Source organism: Electrophorus electricus, chromosome 6, assembly GCF_013358815.1.
Source record: "Electrophorus electricus isolate fEleEle1 chromosome 6, fEleEle1.pri, whole genome shotgun sequence".
Taxonomy (NCBI): Eukaryota; Metazoa; Chordata; class Actinopteri; order Gymnotiformes; family Gymnotidae; genus Electrophorus; species Electrophorus electricus.
In genome coordinates this window covers 2,332,987-2,343,212 of record NC_049540.1, presented here as the reverse complement: position 1 = coordinate 2,343,212, position 10,226 = coordinate 2,332,987, and the positions used below count along the sequence as shown (strand labels likewise).

General features: G+C 42.6%; 1 pseudogene; it reads right to left on the bottom strand.

Moving 5' to 3' along the window:
• Positions 1–2,760: 2,760 nt before the first annotated feature.
• LOC113568480 lies at positions 2,761–6,259 on the bottom strand (annotated as a pseudogene).
• Between the last annotated feature and the right edge of the window lie 3,967 nt (positions 6,260–10,226).

The window sequence follows — 10,226 nt, the reverse complement described above, 5'->3', positions numbered from 1 at the left end:
TCGCTGCAAGGAGCCACAAGGAAGGAGGAACCCATTGAACGATTTTGAGGGGGCCCTGTGTGTGCTCCAGGATCGGACTTTGCGGAGTCCTACGGAGTCCAGCCGGACCATGAGAACCGGCACTGAGAGATGGACCCTGCTGGGTCCTACGACCCTTGCCTGGGCAATTATCATGGCTATACGGATTATGGATAGACAGGGGAGTGTAGCAACATCTGTCTGCGGTCGGATATAGATTCCGATCATGAGGAGGACACTCCAATGGAGGTGGAAGAGGACCCTCATAGGGATCTTCCCTCCCACAGTGATGCCAAAAGCTCCGAGAATGATGAGCCTCCAGCACCTAAGTCTCCGTCTAAGTCACTGCCCAGGGCACACCGCCCAGGAGCAAGCAGGCTGCCCCGGGTGGGTAGCAGGGAGACATCGTCGTCAGAGGACACTACTCCGCCTAAGGCGAAGAGCCCCAGAGAGCATGTGCCTATGCCTAAGCCTCATGGAGGCAAAAGAGCAGCGGCACCAGTGCCAGCACCAGAACCAGGCAACACAGCTGGTGTGCTTCCCAACGTGCATGCGCTGAAACCAGAACAGTCGCCGCTACCGAAGCTGGCGAGGGACAATCCCTGCCAGGCTGGTTGGTCTCCAACCCAGCTGACGACCGGGGGACTGGCTGGGGTTCCTTCCCCCTTCCCCGGACTATTTAATGTGTGTGGCATTGTTCATGTGCCTGTCCCCGTCACCATGCCTGTCCTGATTACACTAAATGTACCGGTCACTTTGTTCCCCTTTATGTCTGCGCCCATGCCCGTTAATGTGTGCATCCCTGTGTCATCGTCCTGGTCCCTGTCCTTCCTCCTGCTGCCCTGCTCGCGCTGGCCCGTGTTTGGTTGTCCGGTCCTCCAACCTCGCCTTTTGGCGTTGGTCTCGGGGCCGCAGCCCCTTGTGGGGGGGGCTCTGTCACGGTACGGCCCCTCCCCCTCAAATGTGTGTGTCTGTATTGCCACACCCTCTCATGTCGTTCACCTGATCCTTGTTGTTTGTAATTGTTATGCGTGTATATAAGTCTCGTGTCATATCAGTGAAGTTGTCGGTGGTTGACCCAAGTAGGGTGTTTGTGTGTGTTAAGTAATGAAAGTTAAATTTTAATTAAAACATATGTTTTTGTTCAACATGCCTTGTCCCCGCATCCTGTTTAACCGTCCAATGTTACAAAAACATAGGAGACATCTCCTAGTTTGGTGACGAAACGTTTGTGATCAAATCATCTCCTAGTTTGGTGACGAAATTTTACTGCAAACGTTTTCAAGCCTGACAAACAGACCAACACCACACATATATTTAAACACTGATTAGCTTCAGGAGTGGCTGAATGCCAACATAAACAAAAGCCACATTGCAAAAGAAACACCACATCTAACTACACTTCACAAAAAAAAAAAAAAATCTTACATTAACTCCTTGACAATAAACAGACAATAACCCCAATCCCAAACAAACAGGCACCACTCCCTACGATCAGTAACTATATACATAAATATACACTAGATCATGTACTCTAACACAGGGATCACAATTATGAATAGAACACAATAGGACAACACATGTAAAACCCAGTGTATGTTTACATACAGATCTAGATATCCACAAACACAAACTGAATAAGGATATCAAAAGACAAGGTAAGTATAGCCAAGACCCCAAAAAACTAAGGCACCTCATACACTGTTCCACTGACTCTAGTGTTAACTTGGGCAAACTCACATCTTCTCCCCGCAGGGTCCTTATATAGGCCACAGCAAGCACTTAAAGCAGGGCGGAGACAGTAAGGAGGTTGCCATTAAGACCCAAATCCCGAACTGGACCAGGAGTGCACTGCAGCAGTCCAGGAGCATAACACATTGTAAAGAATATTATTTACATGGGAATGTGAATATCCTCAAACTTGGGATTATATTTGGAACATTGTCATATGCAAACTAAAATAAAATAATAATTTAATCTAGCCAAATAATAATTTAATTTAGCAATAATCATAATCATAGTCATAAATGAAATTACTCTAGTTAATCTGGGTACTGTCTCCTTAAACACCTACTATACTACTACTAGTAGTACTACTACTGGTACTACAATATGTCATGGAACGCTCGCCTCCCGTGAGTCACGTGGTTCGGCCAGCCACGTGTAGTAAGAGGACTTTCGTTTGTAACCACACCTGCACACACCTGCACCTCGTTTTGTCTGTATGTATTTAAACTCACGTCAGGGTGTGCGGCATGGTTGGTCATTGTCGGCGTAATGTCGGAATGTAACGTGTTTATGTTAGATGTATTCTTGTATATCGTGTTTGTTTAACATCAATCGTTTCATGTTCATCGTTTGCAATACGTGTGAGTGCTGCTGTCGTTTATGTTAATAAATGTTCATCCCTGTCGAGGAAGTCTGTGCGTCCTGCCCCTGGCCCTGCGGCACTCGGGCCACCACGCGTTACACTATACTACACTACACTACTGTTAATGGTTGAGTGAGAGCCTATTCAATATGGGACCAAAATGTGGGGGTGGACAACTATCATTCAAAAATTATTAATTTGAAAATGGTTCAGAATCTAGTAATTCCATGCACTGTATTTCAGATGGTGATCCATAATTAGATAAAGTAGCATAGTGGTGTAATGAATGCACACATGTTGGAGTGGATCCAGTTCCTGAGGTTTTATGTTAGCAATCAAACTTATATATTTTGTGAAACGGGTAAGCGTGGTCAGGTCGGTCCGAGGTCGATGCACAGGGTAGCGTTCAGGAGGTGTCTGAGGGTCAGGCAGGAGATGAAGTCTAGAAGGCAAGCAGGAGTCAATAACCAGGAGGGCACACAGAATGAGGAAACACTTGGTACGCCACATGGGAACGATACTTCGCAACGTGTGCCCGGGGAAGGGAATCTTATAGAGGGGTTGCTAATGAGGGGAATGTGAATCAGGTGTGTTTGAATTCTGGTGAGTTAGATCGAGGGTGTGCGTGAGTGGGCATGGCTGTGCGGGGCTGATGGTTGTTCCTGGGGTTCGTAACAAGTGAAGCTCTTTGGAGTATTGTTTGCCTATTACAGATTGGTAATTTCCAAGATGAGTTCTGCAGCCTGATGTTATTATGATTGTTATGATGAGTTTAGATTATTCATCACCTTCATTGTTTCTTCAGTTTTGGTCATGATTGGCCTCCCTCCTAGCATCCATGTCTCCATGGTTTGTTTTGTCTTGTGTCTTTGTTTGTTTGTTTGTTGTTTGTGTCTTCCATGTTATCGTTCTGTAAATCTAGCCTCTGTTTGTTAATAGTAGCCTCTGTGTATGTGAATCAAACCTTGTTTGTTATTCCTAGTTGTTTGTTTCCTAGGCTCTTTGTTATAGCCTGCATCCCCTGTTTGTCTTTTTGTGCTGTTCTTTAGTTTATCCTCTATTCTCAGACTCTCTATGTTGGTAATTTGACCCTGGACTATTACAATGACACGAACTCTGGATTTACCCATAATAAATCTCACTCTTCTCCACATGTATGCCTCCTTATTGCTTACCATTGCAGTTTTGCACAATGGAAAAACATCAGCATTACAATTACTACAGAATTCTCAACTGACACTGGTAGGAGTGCTACTGGTTGGATGTGGAGTTAATTCTTACTGACACTACTGGATTGATGATGAGTGTATCACTGAATACAATGTATGGCTACTGTGACACATTCAGATTTAATCAAAGTAATGAACTTTGAAACAGATGTGTCCATAAGATAGGGGGCAAATTCCTGAGAACAAAGTAGAGCACAAAAGATTAACTCTGCTATCACGGGGCGCTCGCCCCCACGAGTCACATGGTATGGCCTGCCGCATGCAAGGGGTTCACCCTCCTTTGTAGCCACACCCTCCGTGATTGCACGCATCTGCATGGGGTTTAACATCGAGTGTTTCTCTGTCTATTTAAACCTCTCCTAGTGTGTGTTGGTCAATGTTTGCTGATGTTTGTTAAATGTTTGTGTAGTTTGTGTCCAGTTAAATCTATAGTCATGTCCATTGTTAATGTTGTGTGTGAGTACCACTGTCATAGTATATGTTCTGTGTTAATAAATGTATCTATCGAGGGAGTCTGCGTCCTGCTCCACGGCCATCGGCACTCGGGCCAGCAGCAAGATTACATCTGCTGTGTTGAATATTCAAATTTTTAGCACTTTTTCATTCACAAGAGCTGAAAAAATAGTTTTCATCCTATTTTAGAGCCCCTAATAATTAAAGCTCTGGAAAGCCATGGTATCAACATTCCCTTTTTTGATAGTTGGATTTATGGGACATTTTTAGGTCAAATAAAAAATTAGGGATTCACCCTATTCTTGAATTCAATGAGTCGTTTAACTACTTTTCTCATTGAAAAAGCAGATGCTCAGAATGTATTCAATGAGTGCACTACACACAATTACAATCAGAACAGCACCAATCTTCAGACTGTGGTGTAAGAAAATGTTGTACCTTTAATATTTTACAGTTTTTTCCATGTGTGTCAGAATTGACAAACACAAACATCATTCAATGTTCAAGCAAATGTACCCATATGTGAGTAAAAAAAAGGAGTCTCTTTCTTTTTCATTCCAGGACCAAACTAAAGGACCACAGCGTAGGACTGACTCAAAGTTGTAGACGTCTTTATAGCGAGGCCCAGGCTAGCAATGCGCAGCGCCAGAGGAGCGGTCCTGTGGGTTGTAAAACGGGAGAAAACAAACAAGGAACAGGTGCTGGTAGTTAGCAGTTAGGAGAATGTGAGTGGTGTGTGTGTGTAAACCTATATAAGTTGTACCTGGAGCTCTCGATGAACTTGCAGGTGTGTCATGCCTTCTTTCTGTTTGTATTTCTACGGCAATCAATGTACTACCTCCACCTTTGCAAAGAAAAAAATTTACCTAGCACTATGTATCTTCACCAAACAATGTATGTAGTCTGTACTAAGTGACTTAAGCTTTACATCATGTCAGGATTAAAAATAAGAAGTTGTATTTATTGTAAAATAAAAGTCCTTCTGAATCAGATCCTTGTTTCATATACCTGACGTCTGCTTTTGAATCAGCCACAAATGTGCAAATGTGCCTCAGATGGAAAGCACCTTTTTCTCATGCTAATAACAAGCATTAAGACATTTCTTCTGAAGAGAAACAAATAATCAAACTGCTGCATACTGACTGGGAAAATTGTATTTGTAAGACCATCTATATTTTCCAAGCATTAAATGTGAATAACTGCCAATTTCTAGCAGTGAATACTGGGAGAATCAGTGAAGGACTGCATGACAAAATGTTTGTGAGGGTGTGTATAAATGAGTGAAAAGTCTCAGGTGACAGGACCTTGCTGGGTTTGTTGTACAGAAGTACTTTTTCAGGTGAGACTCCTCCTGCCACGCTGCTTCAATAGAATTGGCCTTGTCCATGTCCAGCTGCATGCGGCAGGTTTTTAGTGGGTTTGTGCACCTCTTACACTAGACCACCAATCACCGCAACACCACAGTAATAATCTCCCATCCCCTGAGGAATGTAGGCCTGTGACTCAGACCTCCTCTCATATGGGAACTCATCGTATGATCTACTGTAATAACCAGGGTGTATCACGGCAACAATATCACCCAGAGTCTCCGCCCCCCAGTGACCATAGAATTTGGTATCCACTTCAAGGCTGAACATGTAGTCGACCTCATTGGTCAGTTGGGTTTCCCAAGCCTCTCCGTCCTGTGTAGTGTGAACTCCTGCCAGTGGTTTGAACTTGGAATTTTCAGTGCAGTCAAACTATGGTTGGCACCCAGTGTTACCATAGGAATGACCTCTGGCTGGTCTATAAAGATATAATAATGCAGGTAACCCTGCATATAGTGCTTCTCTGTAGGTAGTGCTTCGCTGCCAGACAATTTTTGTGCTTTTTTAGGAGCTGTTTTTAATTGATGATATCTCTAGACTGTACTAAAAATGACATATTGTATTTATATCGGGTGTAACAATAACCAATAACTTATTTTGTCATGTTTCAAAAGATGATTTTCTAAAAAAATGCAATATTAAAATTAGTTACACATTACTGCCCACAAAAAAAGGTTCTTAAACACCATCAGCTGGTGATAATTCCCCAGAACAAACACAGTGGTTGCCACGGTGATGTTCTGCATTTTGTAAATGATGTCAGTCAGAGTTGTGTCAAATGTTTCCTCCCACACCCCTGGAGCAAGCCATGGCGTCACCATGATCTTTCCTGCTGTTGGACACACACACACCAATTTGTGACAGTGGCGGCACAGAAGGAGCAAGAGGCAAGGTTGCCAGAAAGTGCTCTTTATTCTACATGGCAAAGGCCCAAATGTTTGGCAACAAAATTACAAATGCTTGGCTTGGTTTGGCATGGGAACTCCTCACGCAGTAATCCGTTAATGCGCAGCGTCCTCCCTACTGACCTGCGGGTTGAAATAGGTGACGGGAGAGACAAGGAACAGGTGCACCGGGTTAGTAGGCTGGTGATTGGGAACGAGGTAGGTGTTTACCGTGGAACCCACGGCGAGTGGGTGTGATTCCCCTGCGGAGAGGCCGACCCCCCGTTACACTATTTAATATGTACTTACTTGTTTAGCACACTGGGCTGCTTGTACAAAAGCCTAATAAAATAAATGCCAATGAATTATAGTCCCCTGCTCTACTCACTGTCCACCTACGACTGCACAGCCACTTCCAGCTCCACCATCATTGTCAAGTTTGCTGACGACACCGTTGTCATGGGTCTGATCTCGGACAACGACGAGAGGGCCTACCTGGAGGAGATTAAACACCTGGAAAACTGGTGCCAGGAAAATAATCTCCTCCTAAACGTCAGTAAGACAAAGGAGCTGATCGTGGATTGCAGCAAGAAGCAGGAGCGGCACTACCAACCTGTGAGGATCAGTGGAACCACGGTGGAGAGAGTAGATAGTTTCAGGTACCTTGGTGTTCACATCTCGCAGGACATGTCCTGGTCCCGCCATACCAACTCCCTGGCAAAGAAGGCTCATCAGCATCTTTACCACCTCAGATGCCTAAGAGACTTCAGACTGCCCTCCAAGGTACTGCGGAACTTCTACTCCTGCACTATCGAGAGCATCCTCACGGGGAACATCACAGTCTGGTTTGGGAATAGCACCAAGCAGGACAGACAAGCACTCCAAAGGGTAGTGCGTTCAGCAGAGTGCATCACTCGCACGGAACTTCCTGACCTGCAGACCATCTACTACAAGCGGTGCCAGACTAAGGCCAGCAGAATTGTGAAGGACCCCACCCATCCCAACAATAGACTCTTCTCTCTGTTGAGGTCAGGGAGGCGCTTTCGCTCCCTGAAGACCAAGACAGAGAGGCTGAAGAGGAGCTTCTTCCCACAGGCCATTCGGGCCCTGAATCAGGGAAACTGATAAACTGTGGGGACCACCACCACCATGTAACATAACTGTATATCTGTATATTTATATTCAATTACCTTGTTACACAACAACTGTAGATATGTTATTATATGAAATGGATCTGTACATTCTGTAGATTGTGTACATATATACCCAACCATATACATTGTACATTGTGTATATAATCATGATATACATATATTGTGCATACATTGTTAATATATTTTGTACATACATAGAATATATATATTTATCTTGCATATATATATTTCACATATAGAGAATATCTATATTTCTCTATGCACCCCTGTTTCATTTCCTCAGTTTGGACAGAGCACTCTCCACCATTTCACTGCAAGTTATACTGTGTATGACTATGTATGTGACGAATAAACCAAACTTGAAACTTGAAACTTGAAAAGAAAATGTACAGAGATATAGCATTCAGTTTACATGATTGCCAATGAATTACAAATGATCAAATTAAAATATATATAAATAGTAATTAGTTAACGGTGAGTAAGTCCCTGCTTTTGTAGTGTTCTTAAGAACCCAGGAAAGCTGACAAACTGAAATGAAATATTGATGTTAATAAAAGTTAGTATTCCAGCTCTAATAACAATAATTCAATGACTTTTCTTCATCAGGGCCCACTGGTTTGACACCATACTCAACCATAACAAGTGGCCCCTATTAGTGGCCCCTATGTTACTCCAGGGAGCCATGATTGTACATCGTAAATGTAAACTGCTATGTGAATGTAACAGGATTCACTTGACATTCAAGTAGCATTAGAGAAAGTTAATGCTAGTAGCTAGCCACTTAGCTAGCTACTTTAGCAAACTGAAAAGAACTTGAACAAGAACTTGCTTTACTTCCAAAATGTCAAATTGAACTGTCAACGTTATTAACACAGTGAAAAGTACAAAAAAGGTCAAGTGAAGTTTCATATAGCTAATGTCGAGTCAGCTACCTGTACATTCACACTTGACTGTCAGTATTAGCTGTCACCTCATTGCCTTAAATAAAGCCAGTTAATCGCAAAGAAAAATGTTGGGGGAAATATTAACGTCAGTGTTATATTATTCAATTACAAAACACAATTGCCAAAAAAGGTGTAAATTCACATTCAGGTACATGGTTATGGGCGGGATTAAAAGTTGTACTACCCTCAGCCACTAGAGGGCATTAGAAACACAGTGGCTTCAATTTACCCCACTGTCGTCCAGTCCACGAGTGTATACAATCTATGATACAGTATGTTATCAGCACACTGATCAGCCTTCTCCGTGTCAGGCAGTACGTAACGTATTTGCAGGTAATGTGAGCAACTCCCAAAAACCCCACTATAAGTGATTAGCTGCTTCATTTTAGTGTTGTTCTATATGACTTGAATACATTACTGATGTAGTGGCATTTCACATTAAGTAAAATGATAGACAAATAAAAATTAATTTTATAGTTGCACAGTTTTGTTGTACTTGCACCATTTCTGTCTGTTATGGATATTTGAAAGAAACTTCCAAAGTCCACTCTAATAAAAAATAATCTTTGTTTGAATTTTCCATTATTTAAAAAAAAACATGAAAATAATCAGGAATTGTCCATAAGAATAAAAAATCAAGATACATTTTTTTTTGCAGTATTGCCAAGTATTTTGTGTGTGTGTGTGTGTGTGTGTGTGTGTGTGTGTGTGTGTGTGTGTGTGTGTGTGTGTGTGTGTGTGCGTGTGTGTGCATGTGTGACGTGTGGTGTGTGTGTGTGTGTCCATGTGTGGGTTATGTGGTGATGTCTTTGACTCTGCTAACCTTCTTCTTCAGTCTAGTATAAATAGTATCCAAAGGCTGCAATGTAATCTACTGACTTCCCAACATCATGCAGATCCTCTCGCTTGGTGACTGTGCTGTGCTGTACCGCACTGTGGCGCTGTTGGCCAGGATGCTTTTGATGCTGCTCCTGTAAAACTTCACCATCAGTAAATTAAAAACCTTTTGCACTGATTCCTTTTGTAAGTTGGACAATACTCGTCTGCTCATGTGCCAGTGCACTGTAAATGCTTTATGACTAAACCTCAGAAAAATGCGAACAGAGGGATATCAGGGCTCACAAATACAAGTTCTTATAACTGGGTTACAATATATATCTATCTATCATTGATAATCTATTGATGAAATGGAGACTCTGTGGGCGTGGGTTCAGGTGTTGTTTCAGGCATGGGTTCAGATCCCACCGCCACCACCCAATTCTGTTACGACCCGGTCTAGGCTCCAGACTGTAACAGAAAAAAGGAGAGATGGGGAAAAGGATATAACAAAGTAAAAGTGGTATTTATTCGTAGAGGGGTGTACCTCAGGAGATTACAATGCCAAAATAACAAATAAACAGGTCTGGAACAAAAATGGATTAAATAACTTGCCTAACAAGAAAAAGAATAAACATAAAGGATCAACAAAAATGTGCCTTAACTACTTAAATCAAAACAGAGGATAAAGAAAGTATCCAAAATAAATGGCGTCATCTCCCAAATCACAACCCAAAAACAAAACTGTTCAGTAACAAAGGTACAAAAATACACAATGCCAAGTATGCGAAGGTAGGGATCTGGGCTCTCCTCCTCGAACGGCTATATGTGAGGTGGTGTGAGGTAGGATAACCAATCAGGCCACACGTTGCAATCACCGTCAATCGTCAGCACCTGGTATGACGATGGAAACGAGGACAACATGACAACCTGCAACAAAATACAAAGAAACAGACAAAGAAAATGACCCACCAAGGGTCGTAACACTTT